At 40.3% G+C, this 23,844-nt stretch overlaps 1 long non-coding RNA gene across 1 annotated transcript in view; it reads left to right on the forward strand.

Moving 5' to 3' along the window:
- The first annotated feature begins 5,177 nt into the window (after window positions 1–5,177).
- LOC104848822 overlaps window positions 5,178–23,844 on the forward strand; it is a 50,162-nt gene continuing 31,495 nt past the window's right edge. The window contains exon 1 of the long non-coding RNA XR_776545.2: window positions 5,178–5,506. This is a non-coding gene — a long non-coding RNA (uncharacterized LOC104848822). The remainder of the gene's footprint in view (window positions 5,507–23,844) is intronic.

The raw sequence follows: 23,844 nt of genomic DNA on the forward strand, positions 1-23,844 counted from the left end.
GCGATGCAGACAGGCATCGTTTCTCTCTTTATGAGGCTTATAGTCTGGCAGAATATGAAGTTATACAGTGATACAAGCTCTCTGAGCAGGAAACACAGGGCACTATGAGAGACTCTAGGGGAGTGTGTACCCCGGAATCTGAAGTCCTGGAACCCTTCGCAAAAAAGTGATATTGAGGTTGAAATCTGACCTGGGAACAGGAGTTGTAGTGACAAACAGGAAAAGCTTTCCTGATGGCTGTGATCACATACGAAGCCCAGGGGTGTGAAGGCATAACACAGAGGTAACCGAAGGAAGGTCAAACACTCTTGAGGGCAGAGACAGACCTAGAAAAGTGAAGACAAGAGGAAGAGAAGAAGGGGCAGATCCAGCTAGATTTGAGTCTTAGGAGTTGGGACTGTTATAGGGCTTTAACCAAGGGAGGAAAGAGATAAAATTTGCCTTTTAAAAATACTACTCTTAGAAAGTCAGGTATGGTGGTACACATCTATAATCTCAGCACTTGGGAGGCTGAGGCAGGAAGATTGCAAGAGTTCAAAGCCAGGCTGGGCTGCATATAGAACTCCAAAATGAGACCCTGTCTCAAAAAATGAAATAAAATAAAACAAAGTCACTCTTGTTGCCTTGAGGACAGGGAAATCAGAAGAGATAAGCATAAAAAGACTGGCAATCCAGCTGGAGGCTTCTATTCGGAGATGACAGAGATGATGGCATGAACCAGGAGCATGGCCGAAATTCCAAGAGATACAGGAAGATTAGAGATATTTGGGTGTCACTCTGGCCCCAAATGTGTCACATGACTGCATGCACATCATACCTCCCCTGCCCAGCAAACCTAGCTTCTAGACACGGATCCAAACTTTCCATGTTAATGTCAGTTCCATGTGCGGCTTTCTTTGACCGTCAACCCCCAGAACCTGTCTGACTCGTTTTAAAACGTTTTCTCTGTGCCCCTTATTTCATCAGTAGGGCTGATTTACAGTGTCAGTTCATATCTTCATGACACTCTTCTCTTCCCAAGCGCATGGCGAGCAGTGTGAGCCGAAGCCAGGTTAATACATACTCATATCTGCTCCCTTCGGACTTCCCACCTCATCCTGCCATGAATACTTGTCCTCTTGACTGACTGTCATCTGATCTCCATTCTAAAACTCCTCCAGGTGGCTGTTCTTCCGGTCTGATTTTAAGTGATTCCTTAATTTACTCATGCTGTTTGCATTTATATATTTATTTATTAAGTGCCTGCTATCTTCTACGGACTGTTCTAGGACCGATTCTCAGTGTTTAACTGAGATGCCTATTTCATTTTAGAGACCATGTTTTTCAACACAGAGGCAGACTTCCATCTGCCACATAAAATGAGGACTGCTAGAAATGCTTCCCTGCTATAAGCACAGCTTTAGGGTGTATGGTACCCAAATAAGTCACCTTACGGCATGGGAGGGAGCTCAGATGTAGAATGATTCCTTTCGATTCCCAGGTGGAACGCTGGCCTTCTGTAGTTGGCAAATGCCCTGCCCAAAGACTCAAATCTTGGTATTTGACTGTTCTGGGCTGAGTTAATCCTGCCCTGTTTTTTAAACAGTTCCTCATGTTTATCCAGTAGAAGCAAAACTAAATAGTGCCAGATACTTCAAATACATACTTCAAAAGAGTGTAGGTTTTAGTGCAGAGTTCTTAATGTAGAGAAAAATGTGAGCTTTTGCCCCTGTTGTCTCCCAGCTCTTAGCCTGCCACCACCCCACACTCTGCCCTGCCTGGGACAGGCACTGCACTAACTGTGGTTGTGGAGAGAAGTTCCTGAGTTCCAAGATTCTTCTCAGCTGTGCTTGTTTCAAGGGATTTTTATGCTAATATTTCATCAAAGCTCTTTTCTAGCAAATATATTGCCATATAAGATTAAAAATAATTTGGAGGGCAGGATTTCTACCAGGAATTGAACAAACAATGCACTGTCCTAAGCTGATTCCAGATTGCTAATGCATCTGCTTTGTACAGTCCCTGTTTCATAAAACTACAATTCCTTGTTTGTCTGAGTACTTTCTGCTTGTGTGCTAGAAGAATCACACCCCTCTCTTTCAGGCCCTGAGGGTTTCTTCCCAAGTTTGGGAAAACTTTTCGAATAAGAAGTCACAGAAGCTTTACATAACTCAGTTATTGCAAGTATCCTTATTCAACATTTGTGAGCTACCCATTGCTTCTCCTCATCAGGGCGCATGTAAAACAGCTGCCTCCGCAGCAGTTTCTTGAGGACTCCTTAAGTCTTGCTCTATCTTCCCTCCAGAGTCACTACCTTGAATTCAAATACTTTTTCTGGTTTCTTCCTTGAAACTCCCCGCTTGATCACATATGACCACACAGTGTGAGCTGGATGCTTTTTTGGATTAATTATTTTTTTATGTGAAGGTTTGTCATTATTCCATGGAACAATCTGTAGAAACTTCTAGGCCCAATGTGCTGTTGTGGGTCTTACTCTAACAGTGATCAGAGAACTTCTGATTTATTTATGCCTAGTTTAAAGTTTATTTTGTCTTTCAGTATTGGGGGTTCAACCCAGGGCCTTCACATCCCCAGTCCTTTATTTATTATTTTTTATTTTGAGATAGGGATTACTAAATTGCTTGCCCTGGCTGAGTTTGAACTCATGACCCTCCTGGGTCAGTCTTTTAGAGGGCCAGGATTGCAGGCATGTACCACAACACTTGGTTTAAAGTTAGATTTTTTCTTGATTTTATTTGCTTATTTTTGATACTGGATCTTTATATCATTAAATCACTTTAATTTGCAAGTTACCAAATCCTAAACCAAACTGGGTTGAAAAAGAAGGGAATTCATTGGTTTACATAAACTGGAAAGCAGGGTTAGGCACAGCTGGGTTCAGTGCTCAAAGGGATTATCAGGACTCAGTTTCTCTCCGTTTCTTGTTTCTGGTTTCTGCTATTGTTGGCTTCAGTCTAGTGATTTTTTTTTTTCTTTTTTGGTACTGGGAATCTAACTCAGGACCTTGTGCCTGCAAGGCAAGCATCCTGGCTCTGAGCTAAATTCCTGGCAGGTCTAGTGATGCTTGGGCAGTAGTAGTAGCACATCTTCTAATTTTGAGGTCCTGCTTAAAAATCTGAGTTTTCTCTCCCCATCATGTTCCACCAAACCGTGAACCAGGCCATCACCGATGAGAATTTTCGCATAACTTTCTCTGAAGCAATCACTGTGGCTGGGGGGTGGGAGCCAGGATAGAGCAGTAGATCAAAGAGCTCTACACATGGAGAAAAAAAAAAAAAAGAAAGAAAAGATCTCACCTCATCTGTTTTGTTTTGTTTTGCTTTGTTTTGTTTTGTTTTGTTTTTGCTACAAAATCATGTGGCCAAACATGGCTTCCTTTTCTCTTTCTTTCCCCAGCAGGGTACTCAGGCTTGGGTTGAAGGGAGATCTGACCTTGTTAAATCATTAAAATGCAGTTATCAGATTTCAGTGTGAGTCATGAAACTATATATCTATGCCATATTTTTACATTCTTTGGTGTCACTTTTTGTTTTTCCTGTTGCATTATTTTGTCATTGTTTTGTTCGGTTTTTACCTTCACCTCTATCTTCAGTTTTCTTTCCTTTTTATTTCGTATTTTTAAAATGGCGTTTTCTAGAGTACATTTTCAAAATTCTTTTAAAAAGTTAATTTATCATCTTGGCTGCCATTTGTAGAAACTGAACCCATGAACAAAATGTTTTGCATTAGCATTTATATTTTTGTGAAATTTATATTATTCAACTGTTAAGTGAAGTAAATCAGACACACAAGCTTAAATATTGCATGGTTTCTTTTAAGTGAGAAGCCCAAATTATAAATAAAGAGCAAAATAAAAGTTAGATAATACGAACTAGGGAGATAGATCTTTCTTAAAGGGGAAAGGGATCAAGAGATGGAGGGAGGAGAGGGGAAGGAAAGAAAAAGGATAGAAAAAGAAATTAAGCCATGTTATATACATGCACCAACTCTATATAAGGAATATATTATTACTAAAAACATGTTCTAATAAACATTTTATAAACATTTTTAAAAGAGGTCTGTTAGTATTATCTTAACATGGGACTTGAAATTAAGCAGAAATTAGTGTGTAAAATCTTGTAAGTCCTTGAAATTTTTGATTTATTAAACATACTTTGTACTGGACTCAACAAAATTAACCAAACATATTTCTTCCATTTCTTCATTGTTATAATCTTTATATACCATATTAAGTGGGCATCGAGGCCTATCTGTTGTGTTTATTCTTAATGTTATTTGAAGGGCTAAAGTTGTAGTTATACCACATGTAAAATTTAAATAGGAATGCACAAAATCTGCTTTTTGTTACAACTACTATTGCTAATTATACTAACAATATTACAGTTAATGTTATTAATTATAATAATAATGGCTACCAATTATTGAGTACTTACACTGTGCTAGTGGTTACTCAGGTTTATAGTTTCATTGAATTTCCTTAACATCATTATTGAGATAGTTATTTCCAGTCACATTTCAAGATGAGAAAAAACAGGCTAAGAAGATAGGCTGAGGGGGCTCACACAAGGCTGAGATTTCAGGTAATAAATGACAAACCTTAGGATTAAAATCCAAGTCTGTCTAATTTCAAAGTTTATGATTTTGTTTAGGGCCTGTCAACTGACAGACTTAATTTCTAAGTTTACAGAATATAAATCCTTTTCACTGGCCCTGATGGTCCAACTCTGGAGAGGAGCCTCACTCAGATTGGATATAATGTGACCGTGATCACCCTTTTAAGGATTAGACACCCATTTTGTGTGTCAGACAGACTCTATGCTACTATTTCTCATTTTAGAATTTATCTGTTAGCTTTTACCCACATGAACCATCTATGATTTCTACTACTTGTTCATTACTTGATCATATTGAAGAAAAAAAATATGAAGGATAATGACTAAAATGAGTTGGAAATGGTTGTTGGCTTCCTGAAGGGCACACTATGCCTTTCAAGCAAACAAAAGCCAAGGCAATACCATCCTTTCTAGAGAACTCTGTGTTCCATCTGGAAATAAGTCCAAGTCCAAAATTCTGTTATCTCAGGGCATCCACTGACGTGAGGAAACAGAGAAAGGGTGTGGCCTTGGTGGCTGCTGTCCAGGCATTGGTTAGGGTAATCAATCGAGGGGGCCGTGGGCACTCCAGCATTCTAACAGACCAGTAGAGGCCAGAGGAACTATGATGAGAAATTGTATCCCGCATACAAGGAGGGTTTGCTGAGCCAGAGCAGGATCAAGCCACAGGAGAAACAGACTGGATCAGGGTGGTTATTTTCAAAACACTTCTAAGGGCAGTACTGTACTACTCCCTGCCGGGTGGCACTCTCAAAATGTATCATTGGGCAATAACACCATTGTTACTAGACACTAGTAAACAAGGACAGAGCAGCAAACTACTTCAAACAGTAGGGGACAGTCAGGATCAGCAGTGACACAGTGACTGACTGAAGCAGAGGACCTCCGGAAAGGTAAGAGCTGATATATTTTCCAGAAACCACTTTTTCATTAGTTGGCTAATTAAAAATTACTCACGTGAGTGGTTTTTTACTCACCTTTTTTTTTTTAACAAAGAAGGAAGATAAACCAGAAGCCCCAAAGAAATAAATGTCCTCTCTGGAGCAGAAAGTGATCTCACTGTGGCAGTGCTATCTGAAATAAAAAGCCAAGACACTGCTGGTTCAGAGCCGGGAATCTTGGGTGCAGGTTACTGGGTAACAGAATAAATGACAGATTATTCAGGAAAATGAAGCACAGAGTCTCAGCTAGAAAGAGAAATTTATTGTGGAGAATCTCTGGGGTTAGAATAGTTACAGAACAAATAAAATGAATGACTTTTGTGAACTCAGAAATTTAATTCAGTTAGATAACCCAAAAAAAACTCTTATTGCCTTCAAATTTTGAAAAAAGAAGAAAAATATTAAAAGATGCCCCCTCCTCTGGTTTCCTATTCTAGGATTAGTGCCAGAAAACTAGGCTCCTGGGACTGGCTGGTGCCACCTGGAAATGGGGCCCTGCCAGCCTGCTGGGCCTGTCCTCAGCATGGACTGAAGGCCCTGGATGCTGGCCCAAGCAGCCAGCCCTGGGCCTGTCAAAATATAAACTAAGTATGGCATATGGGATTAGAGAGGGATCACAGAACCTCAGACATTTCCAAGAAAAATGAATAATATAAGGGTAGGCCTTGGATGTCTGTGTTTCATTAATCCCCCTTTCCACAATGGTGGGCTGGCTGCCGGGGATGTGGGCTGCAGATGGAAAGCACACTTTGAGGGGTTTTGTTCTGTTCTCCAGGCTTGACTTAGGCAACAAACGTGTTCATTTCCTGGCATGAGCAGGGATTTGGTGTCTGGTGTCCAGTTTGCTCTTTGGATGGCTTGAACAGCTGGCTGGGCCCTGAAGAGTTCAAAGGGCCACAGGGAACCTGGTGTTGTCTTCGGCTTTGCCTGACCCACCCTCCCAGGCCTGTTTCTTCACTTTGGTGTATTCCCCAACTCACCTCTCCTTCCTCAGTTCTCCTATCTCCAACCCACCCCAAATATTGTGGCCAGATTCCTTTTTTTGAACTTGTCATGTAAAGTGGTGAGCTCTGTCTCAAAGATCTTAAAGACCCTCTCTTCGTTTCCAGGAGACCATTTGAAAACTTGCATCTCAGACAAGTCCTCAAATATCTTTTTTTTTTTTTTTTTTTTTTTTTTAAGCAGGGAGAGACTGACTTGAAACTCACTATATAGCCCAGGCTATTCTTGAACTCACAGTGATCACTCCCTGCCTCAGCCTCTGATTGCTGGGATTACAGGTGTTCACTACCATGCCCCAGCTTCATCAAATACTCTTCTTATGCCTCCCTCCAAATCATTGCCAACCTCATCCCCTAGCCTGGATTAGAATCTTTGCACCAGCCCCACCTTCCTTCCACCTGCTTTATCCAGACATTGTTACCTCTTAGGCAACTCTCCGACAAATTGCAAATAACATGTAGTATCTGGTCCATTCCTTGGCAGTAAACTGTGCCCTTTTTGCTTTCACATTTTATTACATTTTTGTATAGTTTTGCTGATGAGACCAACAATTTCTTCCTCTCTGGTGTCTCTCAGAGGAATGAACACATAGTAGGTATTTAATAATTATTTTTGGAGTATATGACTAAATATAATCCTCTGTTCACGAACATTTGCAAATAAAAGTATTAGATAATTTTTTTTTGTTTGCACATCAGGTGACAAACACAACCATGGCCATTTTTCCCACACAAACAAAAAACCATGTTCTCCAAAATTGTAAAACAAATAAGTTCATAAACCAAGGTACCACTAAATACTGGATAGCACCAAAAATATATTTTTTTAGTTTATTGGTACATTTTAGCCAAAATATTCTTAACAGGGCCAGTGATTTAGCTCAGCGGCACCTTACCTGCCTTGCAAGCGCAAGGTCCTGAGATGATCCCTGGTACTGCAAACAAACAAACAAAAAAACAAAACCAAAAACAAATAACTCTTGACATTTGAGTGAAGCCTACAAAAATGGACAACATACTCTATCTTTGTTATTTGCAAATCTAAATTTGATCTATTAGTAAATCTATTTATTCTAATCTTTGACAAGCATGGATACTACTAGAAAGATCTTTCATCAATAGAATTTTCCCAATGCCCATCCTCTGCTTAGAAACCTACACTGATTTCTGATTGACTCTTGTCTTAATCACAAGTGGAAACCTTTTACTTCTCTGATCTCACAATTTCTTGCTTTTCTCAGCTCCCAGCCAATTTATCTGTGTAATTCCTACCTCAATGTACTTCAGGGTTTCTACCTCATTTTGAAGAGGACTGATCAGCCCCATTCAAAAGTGGCTGCTTTTCCTGCCTCCTAGGCATAGAGTTAGGGCTTTCTGAAGTTTTATCTTTGAAAGCCATGTAAAAGCTCCTCTTAAACTGGAGTATCAAAAGAGTGGGAAACCGAAATCTGATTTACCGTTCAGTGCCTGTGACTTGTTGAGATTAAAAAAATAAACAAAAGCAGGCATATTTAAAGCATTAAAGACACATCAATTATTTCCAGCTTGTGCTATTTCCTTTTGAAGTCTCATCCTATGAGTATTACAGTCTCTCTGCTCCTGACATCTTTGCTCCCTTCTGGGCATGTCTTTGGGGAACAGGAAGCCAGGAAAATTCCCCAATTTAAATATAGGACAGCCTCCTTGCCATTCCTTTCCTGCTGCACAAACTGGGGTCCACCTAAAGTTTGCAGAGCAGGCCAACAGTGGATGGAGGATTCTGACTTTTGTGATAGCCAAGCACATAAGCCCTCTAATTAGAAGAACTTGATTCACATTGGAAGGAGTTGAAAGCTCAGAAAGAGGACAGTGTTGGTGTTAGCAGTTCCTATGATTGAGCACAGGCTGGGAGCATTCTCAGGTTTCACGTTCACCTTTCGATAGCCTTTGTTTGAAATTGCTCTCCTTTCTTGGAAAAGACAACATACCCCATCTTTGTCATTTCCAAATCTAAATTTGATCTACTTGTAGATAGGGATTTCTGTGTGGGCAGGGTCAAGACTTCAGGTGTGATTTAGTCCGGAGACGGTTGAGATCAAGGGCTGCATCTTATCAATTTTCTTGACATTTTTAGTCTTATTCTTAGGACAGTGCTCAAAGTATAGTGGGTACTTCTAGCTGTTTGAACTATAGATGTCAAAAGAACATTCTGTTTAGACAGATGAGAAAACTGAGGCCCAAGAAGTTTATGTAAAAATCCTTCTTGGGTTTTCTTATTCACTTATTCGTTCATTTTGTAAATGTTTATTCAATGCTTACTGTGAACAAGGTGGAGGGTCCAAGGTCCCAGGGCAGTGGTAGCTCAGTGAGAACCAGAACTCAGGAGTGAGGCAGGCGATTAGGGCACAGCTAACGGATGAGCAAGTGGGCATGACCTGTCAATCATGGAGATACAGGACACGTGTACAAAACAAATTCCCAAGCTCTGCACCTGGAACCATTCAGAAAGTGCTATCTTCAATTCTTCTGGCTCAAAAATCTAGTAGGTTTAGAAGACATCAGCCTGAGAATGAGGGCTAAAAAAGATTTCTGCCACCAACCTTGTGGCCACCGTGAACTCTCTCAGTGGCCCCTCTCACTCTGCAAGAGCAAACTTTTTTTCCTACCCATAGTAAATGTAAAACCTTGCTATATTTTCGATATGTCTTCTCCAATTCTTTGTTCAGGACACCAAGGACCTGGAAAAAAATCCCTGAAAAGAGAATAAAGAACCCTAGTATCTGGTAATCGGGCATCTTCTCATTCCTGGAACTGTTTTCACCACAAAATATATTGGACCAGTATGTTAATTAATTACATAACTTGAACATTTATCAAGCACCTACTAAGTGAGTGACTATGAACAGATGTTTGACATAATTATCTCACTCAAGTTTATACCTTCCTGAAAGATAAAGGTTATTACCTCTTTCTTATGCTGAGGAAACTGAGGCCCAGAGAAATTGCAAAGGGACCTCTGAGGGTTTGGAGTTAGCATTTACCAAGTAGCAGAGTTAGGGTTAAGTTGAAGGTCGATGGAAGTGAAAGTCCAGGTTCTTTTCACTCTGCTTCATTTATTTCTAGTGCTTCCCCAGCTGCACCAACCCCCACCAAAGGACTCCTCTCTGGCCAGCAACCCTTTGGATATGCAGATGCCCAACTTGGCAGGCTTTTCCTTCTTTCTCTCTACCTTTGCATTCTTACTTGTACCTTAGGGTTCACATGTTGATTAGCTCATACTTCAGGAATATTTAGAAATGATGAAATCTTGCCACCGAGGTTCAGCTTAGCTGAGCTTGCTGTTTAGAGTGCCCTCATTCCTTCAAATGCCTTTTAGCATGTCAGATTTTACTGACAAGCCCAGGTCAGCCTGGCAAACAGTAGCATGACATAAACGTTTGTCCCTGGCCTTTCACACACAAAAATGCAGCCCTTGACCTGTCTTCTTCCTCTTCTCTGGAATAAATTGCTACTTGCCTGGGGGATGGTTATTTGCTACTATCCAGCCAAGTCAAGGAATGCTCTGAATAATCAGGTATTTTGATGAATACAGTTATATTACATACATCAGCAGCTTTCAAGGAATCAGATGAAACACACTTAACACAAATACTGCACTGAGCATAATGCAATTCTCTTGCTGGTTTTTGCTGCTGATCCTGTTGAACTCCACAATTATCACTTAATAGGAGCTATGGGGCTATGGAAAGAGCACCAGGTAACTCTGCCACTAACCTGCTGAATGATTTTGAGCAGTCACCTTTCCATTTTGGAGTGCTCTTTCCTCCTCTGTAAAGCAAACACGTTGGATTAGTCTGTCTAGTACACACATTTCATGTGTCCCACCAATTCCCCAGTCCAGGGCCGGTTTCAGGCAACACTAAGCAATCATGGCACACTGCTGACAGTCCCTGAGATCCTTGTAAACTCAATATCCCAGCAGCTACCCTCAGTGCTTGGAGTAGGCACATGGAATGATATCGATTTGCTGTTGTGAAACCAAGATCTCAGGTTTTATGAGCTGCCTCAAATTTATGCATGTAGATGGAAGAAGGCCAAGTGATAAAGTTTGAAGTGCCATCAAGCACTTAGTCATTTACCACTCACTTGGGTTTTTTCCCCCTTTTCTTCCAATCCACTGGTATGCTGACCTTCATGGCCACTGAACCCTGCTGCAAGAATCACACCTAAAGTCCCGCTGGGATAGTGTTGAGGAACATCAGCTAGATTCTGTGCCGAAGGTTCAATGCATCTGTCAGTTTTTCTTTGAAGCCCTCCAAATAGAAATAAGCCGAAATAATCAAGCTCACATCTGAGTTCCCTCCACCCACACAACTGGGCTGGGATGTGTTATTCTGCGTTATGGTTAGTAGGATGTCATATGCAAACCTCCTGGTAAATGGATTATAAACTCCCTGGAGTCAAGGAGGAGGCTCCAGTTACCTTTTGGATGCACAGACTGACTCTACAACTAAGAGGCTGTTCACCCTCTGACAAGTTACCTAACCTCTCTCTGCCTCAGTTCTTAATCTATAAAACAGGAGAATAATAGCCCGTACCTTCCAGTTTTGCTATGTATACAAATGATGTCATTGATATTAGTGTTTAAAAGACTGCCTGGAATGTTGTTGTTTATTACTATTACTATCCTACAGTCATGGTCTAGCACAATGCCTGAGGAACAGTGGATGCTAAAATAAGCTACTGATTTAGTTTTCAAATGTCCATGAAAGGTGAACACCCACCTTGGGAGGGACTGATCCAAGAACCGATGAGAAGACAAGGACAGCAGGATCTGTCTGCACACTATGAACAGGGCTGAGTTAGTACAAAGGGTCTCGACGGATTCTTCTGCTGCTAAGGCCCACAGACCGTTGAAGAGTGTCATATGGAAAAACAAAGCTCTAGTCAGTTTCCTGGGCCTCAGAGGGATTTTTAATTAGTGCTCCACTTTTTAAAGCATCTTCTCTGTTCATGAAAATAATTTAGTACGAGGACAATTTTTTTGGTTTCTCAAATTTACAGACTTGAGCTCAAGGAAGTATCACCCCATGTGATTGAGAGGAGCAGCTGAGGTCCAGAAAGTTTAGGTGACTCGCCTAGGGACACACAGCTCTGAGGAGCACACCTTGGCCCAGGCCTTTGGCTCCACAATCTTTCCCTCTTTCCTTTCCTTTCCAGAGACACACTTCAGTTCTAGGTTTCTCAGCAGGTTTTTTTTTTTCCTAAACAACTTTAAGAAAGAGAAATTTTATCAATTCAATGATATAAATGATGGCTTATTATGGGACTTCTATCTTCCCTAAATCCTCTACTTCATGTCAAATGCGAGACTTATTCCATAGCTACAAGAAACCATACTGTAAAATTGAACAAAAATATTCCACAAAAGGAGTATTCGAAGCATGCCTGGGTGTGACTGTTAGAAGAAAGGACAGCAACGGTACGTAATGCTTAATGAAATGGATAAAGGACAGAACTGGGCTTTTACTTGAAAACTGATCTTCATTTTGCTGCCAAATAAAACAAAATAAGCATGAAACAGGCACAAACCATTGGTGGATGTGTTTTCTAAAAGACTTGGACATAATGTAGAAGCAGGAATTTATATGTTGCTCTTTTTAAAAAAACACAGGAATACATACCTTCTGTGTAGACATGATTTTCAGTTTTCTTTTCCATGGTGGGGTTAGATTTGCAAAGGACCATTATCAATTCATCCCTGTTCTCCTGGAGACCAGCATACAATAGGTCCATTTTCCACAGCTACACCCCCACCACGAACTGAATGAGTGGCTTGGGTGGTCGAGTTTGCACACTTGAGAGCCCCCACTTGCCCCACAACATGGCTTGTACTGAATAAGGTAATCTGACTCCCAGGGGAAGCCTAGGCTAGTTAAGCCGACCAGATCCCTTCTTTTGGGAGCTTTCAATCACAGAGAAGAGGATTCCAGTTGCTATAAATTCTTGAATAGAGAGAAAAATGGAAAGGAAGACTAAATATTGGGCCATGCCCAAAATGGGTGCCCAGAGGACAAAAGTAAGGAAAGAAAGAAAAGTGGGGTAGGTTGCAAAGCCTGTCATACTAAAATAACTTACCTTGGTAATTTATAAATAGTAGAAAGTTATTGCTCACAGGTTAGAGGCTCGAAGGTCCAAGGTACTAGCAGATTCAATACATGGGGAACACTCTACCAGGAAGATGGTGTCTTTTTGCACGGCAGAGGGCAAACCAGTTGTCCTCAACCCTTAATCGCTTCCTATTATGCACACTCTGCTGAGATTGGGTCCAGGACCACAATGTGAATACCAAAAAATGTAGGGTATTTAAGTGTCATATATAAAATGGCACAATATTTGCATAAAACCTAAACACATTCTCTCATATAACTTTAAATAATCTCTAGATTCTTATAATATGTGATTCAACATAAATGCTGTGTAAATAGTCATACTGTTTTTGTTTAGGGAATAATGACAAGAAAAAGACTGCATCTGCTTGTTACAGGTATAATATTTTGCTGCAGTATTTTCTATGTATGGCTCACTGAATCTGCAGATGTGAGACCCCTGGATGCAGAGGGCCAACTGTATATCACATCGGCGATCTAGTTTCAAAATGTGACTTTGGATATAGAGGTTCTGACCATAGCAGAAGGTAATGAAAGCACGAGAAAAGATGAGAAATACCATGTAGGTCCTGGAAAATAGAAGGGATAGTTTCCAAACCCCATATTATTTCCAAACTCCAGACTATGAGGCCTGGCTAGACTTTTTGCCTTGCGATGCCTGAGATGTTCCTGTGTCTTGGCAGAAAGGCAGCGCTCTATCTGTTGGATAATTGTTCATGAAATACCCCTCCTTTTGTGGTCTGTTCTGAGTGTTTTTTTTTTTGTTGTTGTTGTTCCTTGCATCCAAAGATGCTTTGATAGCTGGCATATAGATTGATGGCTTAGTTCAGCAATGAAGCAAGGGTTTCTTAGTGGGATTCGTGAAGAGCTCATCACTCTCACAAGTTATATGCCATTTTTAATGCATATGACACTGCTCACTCTGTTTATTCTGGGAAGAGTGTTTGTTTTCAACAAACTCTTCTATCTCTCCTTATGCCTTTGGAAGTAGAGAATCTTTGCTTTAAAGGAAGCAGAAGATTGTCTGTCCCAATTCACTGCTCATCACTGTGAGTCGTGATTAGCTGGGTGGAGAGTTCATCTAATAGGGAAAAGGCAAATGCTCTCTGTGGGGATTGTAAGTCTGTGGTCCTTGCTTTTCTTACATGGTGAGAGAGGGTTCACAAAAGCTGCAAGTGTTAACACGAGGCTATTTCCTGGCTGAGAGAAGGTGTTGCCCTATTTGAGGAGAAAGTCCTCCTAGTAACACATGTCTGACCTTTGCTGGTCAGGACCAGGGCTAATGTCTCAGGAGCTAATCAAGTGCTGCTTTGCCAGGATTCCTTATCTGACCCTCCTTGATGGTGGTGTTTTAACAGGAGAATTTGGAATCAGTGTCTTACCAGATATAGCCCTGACTCAATAGAGTAGTTTAACAATTTTAAAATATATCAGCCTTTGTGATCACATAAATATATACACAGAAGCAAAATCTCAGATGGAAGATTATGGTTTCAAAAGACAACTTTTGACTTTGGTTGATTTAAAAATAAATGTAGGCAATTATATTTGCAATTATATTTTCTATTTTAGCTTCATAATTTAGGAAAATAATCCCATGAATGAAAAAAATAAGCCGTTTGGTCTCTTTTTAACCTACAATTAAAATAATAATACAAAATATCCACTGAGTACTTATTTTACACCAAATAACTAGTGTATTACATCAATTATTTCATTTCATTCTCCAACTACCATCATGAATATGGTATTATCACCATTTATAGTTTAAGAAGCAAAGCTTTGATGGAAAGCTTCTTACTGGAAATTGTAATCACTAAATTATCATTGATTTACATCATGCCACACTAGGAAATATGTGGTCAAAATGTCAATGAAATCCCAGTACTCTGGGAGGCTGAAGCAGGAAGATTATGTTTGGGCCAACCTGGGAAATTTAATAACTAGTGGAAACCCTGTCTCAAAATTAAAAAAGTGCTGGGAATAAAGATTAGTGTGAAGGCACTGGCCTTAATCCTTGGTACAGCATCGATCAAACAAAACGAAACAGAAACAAAGATGGATAACTTCCTCTTACCTCCTCGGTGATGAGCCCTCTTCACAAGTGGGCTCAACTGCCCCCAAACCACAACAAAAAGAGAGGTTGGGTTTTTAAATTTTAGATTCTTAATCACAGACTTTCTGAACTGTGTACAGAAGAAATCTGTATGTGCTGCTCCCTATTGAGTCAGTAAATGGAAGAAATTAAAGTTTCAATAACCCCCTTTCATATTGTCAATTTCCTACTCACTAACTAGTAGAATTACAGGTTAAAAACAAGTAGGAAGCCAGTCATGGTGGCACATTCCTATAATCCCAGCACTGGGATGCTGAGGCAGGAGGATCCCTGCAAGTTCATGGCCAGCCGGGACTACAAAGTGAGTTCAAAGCCAGCCTGGACTACATTGTGAGACCCTGTCTCAAAAAACCAAAAAACCAAAACAAAAACAAATATCATCATTATCAACAAAAACCAACTAGGGACTGATATAAGGTTGCTAATGTATTTTTTGCTAGCTCATTATTAAGTAAAATGAATGTAGTTTAGTTATTTAACATAAAATAGGTTGTATTTCAGGTTAAAGGGCAGCCTTTTAAATGGAATGGTGTATATAAAATACACCAATGTCTTAACATTTTTCATCTCACTAAGAACTGCTAAAACTTTGCCATGAAATAAATTTTGTGAACCACTGCTTTAGGGGGTTCTGTATAAGTTTATAGTTAGAAATTTTGCTTAATTTTTAAAAATGTTATTGTGTTGAACTAATTTGTGTGCAACTTTCCTAACTTTTGAACTCTTTGGGTTCTGCTCTGACACATTGCTTAGAAGCAAATAAGTTGGGAACACTAAGTCATTGCCAGACATTGCTATCTAAGACATATTTATTCAGCCCAATGTCAAGGACATCAAAATAGACAATTTTAGCTCTTTATCTATGTGTGGTTCATGCAACCCTTGGTTATCCAGTGTAAAATGTTAATTTCAATCTTCAATAAATAACTAGACTCAGAGATATTAACCCCTGAAATTAATGTCTTTTCCAACTAAACATTTGCCTTTGGATATAGCTGGAGAAGAATTTCCGCTATCTAGGACTCATGAGGTCCCAACTCCAGCTGGGACTTCAAATCATGTTTTCAGAACACAGAGAACACTTGATAAAGTTGGAGAGAAATATTTTTTAAAAATATGTCACCAGGCAGCTTGGGAGTAATTTAACAGAATTATCCTACAGGGTATGAATTTAACCTTTGATCTCTGAAATGAAAGTCAGCAAATTTGTTTTTACTCTACATATCTTATAATCAATTCAATGTCTGGGTAAATCAGTTTCTAAAGAAGAGGCTGTGTTTGCAGATAAGTGACACTTTTGTCCTTCAATTTTCAGCTATTTAACTCTCTCTTCTCTGACTTTAAGTCTGTTTCTCCCCTCAACTTTTTTATGTACTGGAGAAGAATTTAAAAATTTACAGTGCAATATTTTAGGAGAAAATGCCACATATTTGTATTCTCATATAAAATGTTTTAGCTATATTTTTCCCTCTAACAAATAAAACACATGAAAAGATACTGCTTTTTGTCTGTCACTTTACCTGACGCCTTCTTGCTAGTCCATGCTATAATCTACATTTAGCCAAGAATAACCCATGAGTTGACTCTAACCCACTGGCTATTTTTGTAAAGAAAGTTTTATTAGAATACAACCATGCTTTTTCTTTGAGATTGTATCTCTGGGTGCTTTTGTGCTATGAAAGATTCAGTAGTTGCAACAGAGTATGTGGCCTACAAAGCCCTAACACTTACTATCAGACTCTTTATAGGAAATTTTTGCCTGTTCCCAAAGAAAATCAAATAAAGAGGCTTAAAGAGGCAAAATTGTACAAAAACATCCCATTATATTTATTTCTATACATTCTCTGAGACCCTCCTGCACTCGTAGATGGATTTTGCAAGACGACTGGATTATGGGGCTTATAGCTGACTTGCTGTTAGGGGAGAGGATCTAGTCATGGGTGTGACCTGGAAGCTACACCTCCCTTCCCAACTTCCCCTTTGATGCCCTCTGCTGTCCACTACACTGAGCAGCTTTTCCTCCAGCATGCCCCTCTGCAGTGCGGTTCTGCCATGGAGCCAGGAGACTATGAACTGAAACATATGCCAAAATAAAATAAACTTTCCCTTCCTTAAATGTGTGTGTTGGTTATTTTATCCTAGCAATGAGGGAAGTAACTAAGACAGATTTTGGTACTAGAAAAGTAGGGTCGTTGCCCTGACACTACCTAAGCACACGGTTTAGAAGTTTTTGGAACTGGTTCATGGCAGGAATACCTAAAATGTACCAATAAACTCAATGAGAAAAACAAAAAAGGAATTTAAAAAGATTTAAAAATTCTGGCTAGAGAAGTAGCCCAAGAATACTGGAAGCCAAAATTGCTGACAGATTCTGGTTGGAGCTCTGAACACCTGAATGCTGATAAAAATGCAGATAGTAAAGACAGGTTCGGGAGTTTTCATCTGGAAAAAGGGCTCTATTAGCAGTTGGACGACTTGAGGGCACGTGTCCTATGCTCTGGCAGAAATTTGTCAACATTTAGCTCATGTTCTGAGACTTTGTGGGAGACTGAGAATAAGGTAGAAGAAATTTTATAGCAGTCCATGTTCAAGTGGCAACAAGAATACTGTTGGGGACTTTTAGCCAGCTTCATACTGAACATCAGAAGATACTACAGCTGAATGATTTAAAAAAATTTTTGAGTTTTACCAGAAAGCAAGCTTTGTTTAAGTTGGGGCCTACAAATTTCGAGCAGAAGATAGCTTGGTTGTTGAAAAGATAACCACTAAAAAGAAGTAGGGCTGGGGATTTAGCTCATGGTGCTGTTGCCTACCTCAAAAGTGCAAGGTCCTGAGTTTGATCCCTGGTGCACACACACACACACACACACACACACACACACACACACACACACACACAAAAAGAAAAGAAAAGAAGTCAGGTACTTTATATCAGGACAATAGAAAAAATGCCTTGAGAACATGCGAGGAACCTGCAAGGACACACCTTTTAATAGTTCAAAATTGAAATAGTGAAAGACTTTGCTTTGAGAAAAGTTCCAAGATATCCTGCTCCAGATGAGCTGCCTTGGTCATTGATTCTCTGGGATTTGGTCACAGTGCTCAGTCATTTGGGTACTGAGGGGGTCATCCTTGTGGTACTGGTTTTATAGGCATGCAGAATGCAAGAGTTGTGGGGTCAGGAAAGTTTCTATCCAGATTTCAGTGGAATACTAGCAAGACAGATAGTGTGTTCCAAAGAGGACAGAGCGTGAAGCTGTGAGGGAGAAGCTGAAGGTTTAGTGGAGACACCAGAAAGTTGGAAAAACCAGAAACATCTGAAGAAAATCATAAGGAGTGAGCAAAGTAAACCCAGGAAAGAAGCGATGAGAGCTATAACCAATGGTGATGTCATGGGGTGAGACCATTCAATCCCTTTGGAGTTCACATCTCACCACAGCTTGCCCTGAGTGTGTCCCACGGAGTTATAGGATTTAATGTTTGTCTTCCGGGTTTCAGTCTTGCTTTGATCTTTTTGGTTTTTTTCTTTCTTTGTACTTTTTATTGTTTTTGAGTTTTTAGAGATTAGGTCTCATTATGTAGTCTAGGCTGGCCTTGAACTCTCCTTATGAGTGCTGGGATTACAGGTCCCTGTCACTATGTTCATCTAGTCCTTTTGGTTTTTATCTCCCTGTCCCTCTATGTTTGTTTGTTTGTTTGTACCTGGAATCGAACTCAGGACCTTGTGCTTGCCAGGCAGGTGTGGTGCTACTGAGCTATATCCCCAACCCTGTTCCTCTATTTTTGAATGGACAAGTTTATCCTGTGCCATTGTACGTCAGAAGTGCTTAACTTTCTCATTGATTTTTAGGCACCTGCTGGCTGTTTGCTTTAATCTTAGAGAAGACTTTGCACCTGGAGTTTTCAGCACTCCTGAAACAACTAGGAACGTGGCAACTCTTAGAGATGGAGTTTCAGAATGTTATGGTTTATATATAGTTGTCCCCTAAGAACCTCATGTGTTTATAGAACAGTCTTTTGCAAGGTGATTGGATTATGGTGGCTGATAGCTTACTTGCTGTGAGGAGGTAAGGTCTGGTCAAAAGAGGCAGAACAGTGAGGGTGTGACCTGGAAGCTCCTTCCTTGACACCTTCTGCTTCCCATCCACCATGCTGTGAGCAGATTTTCCTACACCACACTCCTCTGCTGTGCAGTCTTGCCTTACAGCCAGCCGACTACTGACTGAAACATGAAACAAAAGAACCTCTACTTTCAGTTGTGGATGTTGGGTATTTTGTCCCAGAGATGAGGGAAGTAATTAGGACACACCCTTAAGCTAGATACTGCAATAGTTTAGGGGTAAAGGGTAATGAATTCTGGTTTTAGCCTAGATATTCATTTGTAGAAACAGAATCTTAGGATAATATCAAGTAGATGAAAAGAAAACTAGTTTGAAATGCACCGTAATAAGATAAATAATAACTAAATGCACTTCTCTGATTCTCTCACAGCCTAACTAGTAAAACTATGCCACAAACAGATGAACTTCGAATCCTCAGCTTATGTCAGCCATTTGGGAATGTGAGTTCCTTCTCTGCAGCAGATGTGTGGCCCAAAGTTCACCATGAGTGCACTGCAGAGAGAGCACAGCATGTGTTGTTCTGCAGGGGACCAGCACTGGCCTGGCAATAGAATAACTAATTCAGTTAAAGGACATAGGGAAACAGTGGGGGTGGGGAGTTAGAACTGGAAAAAGAAAAGAAGAACAATTTTAACCCTTTCTGGATAGGAATTTACTTCTTAGATAATGATGATTCTGTTTAAGAGACACCTATAGAACTTAAACCAAAAGAGTGAAATGCAGGGAGTACCAGTCCTTGCCAGTCATCCTACATGGACAGCTGCCAGGAGGCTGATATGCAAAGGCCATCATTGCATGCACGGTTATTTCAGTCGCAGACATTCGTCATCGCTTGAAATTGTTCCATGCCAAGGATTCCAAATTCCAGCCTTTGCTTGCTGGTTTCAGGAGTCAAATGCATGGGCTGATGAGGGTGGTCACCCTCAACTTCTCTGCAACTCAAACTGCTGGGCATTCATCCTGGGTCTGGATTTTTCTTAGAAAAAGAAACGCGAAGACTCACCTTATGGCTCGTGCATTACCACACTGTCTGCTTTCTTTAGAATACTGTCTTAGCATCTTCACATCCTTTCTCTGGACTGCCTCTTTCCACTTTTCTAACAAATATGCTTCAATGTTGCTCATCATAGAAATATGAAACGTAAAAATAGAAGAATCTCCTTTCTTCAGTTTTGCTCTTCTCTTTTGCCACATTCTTGGTTTCTTCTTTTCATTATTTATTAGTAAGAGTAGGGCTAGATGATGCACTGGTAACAAACAGCTCTCATATTTTAGTGGCTTTCGAAGAGTTTATCTTCTGATGCCTGCAATGGCAATGCAATACCAGGTGACTCTCCTTGACAGGAGGGATCCTGTATTCAGCCACTCAGCAAAAATGACTGTCACTGTTTTGGCTTTTACACAAGACTTTCTCCTTTACCACTGCAGAGAGAGAGAGAGAGAGAGAGAGAGAGAGAGAGAGAGAGAATGGAATCAGTACTGCTCAGGCATTGCTTCAGTCCAGAAAAATGACCATCTTTACATTTCATCAAAGAAGTGCCTCATGAGTTCTTCTCAAGTGCAACGGCACTGAGAAGTACCACCTTCCTTGTGACTAGAAGAGGAGCAGAACCACATAGGGGTGAATAGAAAAATTCTTTTCACAGATTCACAACATTTTCAAGGAAGCACCCCTACTTTATCGCTGTACACTCACTCTGCCCCCATCTTCTAAAATCTGGCTTTTGTCTCCATGACTGTACTTACACTCCCTGTGTTTTTTATTTATCTTTCTCTTACAGTGATCTCCTAGTTTTCTATGTAACTATATTACCTCCTTCTTTTTAATGGTTTCTTTGTAGAGCTTGAGACACCTTTCTGAATTCGCTTCTTGGTTGTGCTATGGTTTAGGTTAACTGTCTGCTGAAGGCTCATGTCCTCAAGTCTTGGTCCCCAGCCCTTGGCTCTACCGAGAGGTGGTACGACCTTTAGGACTACCCTGGTGGGACTTCTTTAGGTCACTAACAAACAGGGGTGCCCTCAAAGGGGATTGTGGAAAAGATGGGGAACTGTGGGACCCAAGACCCTTCTTCCTTTTCTTTTACTTCTTGGTTGCCAGGTAAGTGTTTTTGCTTTACTGTGTATCCCCCGCCATAGTGTGCTGCCTTACTACAGACCCTAAAGCAATAGAGCTAATTGATGAAATCTCCAAAACTGCAGGTCAAAATGTGTGCTAGTTTTCTCATAGTGTTTGAATCATTGTTTAGCTTTTCCTCTCCTATGCTTGCTTCTTTCAGTCTTCACTAATTTCTTTTCATCTCCCTCTTGCTGATGAATCCTGGTGGCTCAGACTCTTCTGTGAATCCTCCATATCTCATTTATTTGGCATCAGTCTTTGTCTTAGTCACTTTTCTCATCTCTGGGGGACAAAATACTTAAAACCCACAACTTAAAGCCGGGTAGGTTTATTTTGGTTTATCGTTTTTAGTAGATTCAGTCCATAGTCCACTGAATGGCTCCAGGGCAGAAAAAACATGGTGGAAGAACTGCTGTGGAGGAAAGATGCTCATGCCATGCTGGTCAGGAAACAGAGAGAGAAGGGAGGATCTGTGGGGGAGATGTACCCTTCCAGAGCGTACCCCCGGTGACCTGCCTCTCCCGGTCAGACTCTGCCTCCAAACATGTCAGCTATAATGCCCCATAATCCAGTAACTTTCCAGACTCATGAGGCTTTGAGGGCCGTCTTAGATCCACACCAGATCAGCCTTCAGCTCTGAGCCTGCTACTCCCTTACTAACCAGTCAATCCTCCCATCCATCACTTTCTTTAGACTAGAATTATACTTTCTTTCACTTAGAGTATATTTATGCTTTTAAATTGTCATAAATTCATAGTCTGAAAGCCAGATCTTCTTCTGAGCTAACAATTTTAGTGGAACTTTATCAGCACAGCATATTGTGGAAACAAGAGACTATCTCAAGTAGGCTAAAAAAATTTTTATTATCTCAAGTAATAGGAGACTGAGATGTTTCTCCGGGCTCTGCTTTTCTGTGTGTCTTAATTCTGGCCACAAATTTATCCTTCTCAGCCACAGATTCCTTTCTCTATTTACAAAACTCCTACCCATTCTTGGAAACATCTTAATCATAGCTAACATTTATTGAGTTGTTTTTCCATGTCAGCACTGTTTTAATACTGAGAATATGCCACTGATTTTGCAAAATCTATGCGAGGTTGAGTGTCTTTTATCTGAAATACTTAGGATCAGAAGGGTCTTGAAATTTTTTATTAATTTTGGAAAATTTGCAATCTACAATGAGATAGCTTGTACATTAGACCCAATTCTAAACATGAAATTTATTTATGTTTCATATAGAACTTAAACTGAAGATAATTTGGTACAATATATTTTGTTTGCCTGTGTTTTTACTACTACTTATCACATGAAGTCAGGTGTGGAACTATTCACCTGTTACATCATGCTTTTTTTTTTTTTTTCAGTTTTTTGAGACAGGGTCTTACTATGTAGTTGAGATTGACCTGGAACTCACCATGTAGCCCAGACTGGTCTCAAACTCACAGCAATCCTCCTACCTCAGCCTCCCGAGTGCTGGGATTACAGGGGTTTGCCACCACAACTTGGCTACATCATGTTAATCTTCAAATGGTTTCAGAGTTTAGAGCATTTCAGATTCTGATTTCCAAATTATGTATGCTCAATCTGGATTTCCATTTTTAGGACAAGGAAATTGAGGCTAAGTATGTTGCTGATGATGACATAGCCCCTGGGTTATAAAGCCTGGACCCACCTCCTAATGGTTTGATTCCTGTGTGCAGCATCTCCTGCCTAAAGCACAGTAGTTGTATTTGGCAAGATAGTTCCTGAGTATCTGGCAGGGGTGGGAAAATGTAAGGTATGAGATGTAAAGAAGGGTGGACTTTCAGAGATAGACAGACCTGGACTTAAATCTTAGCTCTTCCTTGTACCCAGCTGGATGAGTGAGGTTACATTATATAACCAATCCATTGTAAGTTAAATTATGCCCCCTCCAAACTCACATGTTGAAGTTTTAACCCCCAGTCACTCAGAATGTGACTATGTTTGGAGATAAAACCTAAAAAAGAGATAACTAAATTTAAACAATGGCCAGGTGTGGTGGCACATATCTGTAATCCTAGCATTTGGAAGGCTAAAAAAGGAAGATTACCATGAGTTCAAGACCAGCCTGTGTGACATAATGATTTCAAGGCAAATCTAAACTACATGAAATGAACTTGGCTCAGAAAATAAAATAAAACAAAGAACAAAACAAAACAAAAAACTGAAACAACAACAATATCCAAAAAGTTTAAATAAAATTATTAAAGTAGGCCATAGTGCAAGATTGTAAGAAGAGATTAGGACACAGATGTGTATATACAGAAGAAAGGTGATAAGAAAACACAATGAGAAGGCAGCTATCTGCAAGGCAAGGAGAGAGGATTGGGGAAACAAAACAAAACAAAACAAGGGCTGGGGATTTAACTCAGTGGTTCTGGTGCCTGCCTCACAAGCACAAGAACCCGAGTTTGATCCCCAGTACCCCCCACCCCCGCCCCCCAAAAAGTACACATTTTCAAGGGCCGGGGATTTAGCTCAGTGGTTCTGCCACCAGACTCGCAAGCTCAAGGACCCGAGTTCAATCCCTGGTACCAAAAACAAAACAAAACAAAACAAAACAAAAAATCCACACCTGCTGACACCCTGATCTTTGACTTCCAGAATCCAGAACTGTGAAAAACCATATCTTTGTTGTTTATGCCACTTAGCCTATGGAATTTCATTACAGCAATCCCTGGGAAGTGATACACGCTCTGAGACTTAGTCACCTCATCTGTAAAATGGGTTTGCCAGATGATTTTGTGGTATAAAGTTCTTAGCAGA

Source organism: Fukomys damarensis, unplaced genomic scaffold (assembly GCF_012274545.1).
Source record: "Fukomys damarensis isolate Sample0158 unplaced genomic scaffold, DMR_v1.0_HiC HiC_scaffold_20, whole genome shotgun sequence".
Taxonomy (NCBI): Eukaryota; Metazoa; Chordata; class Mammalia; order Rodentia; family Bathyergidae; genus Fukomys; species Fukomys damarensis.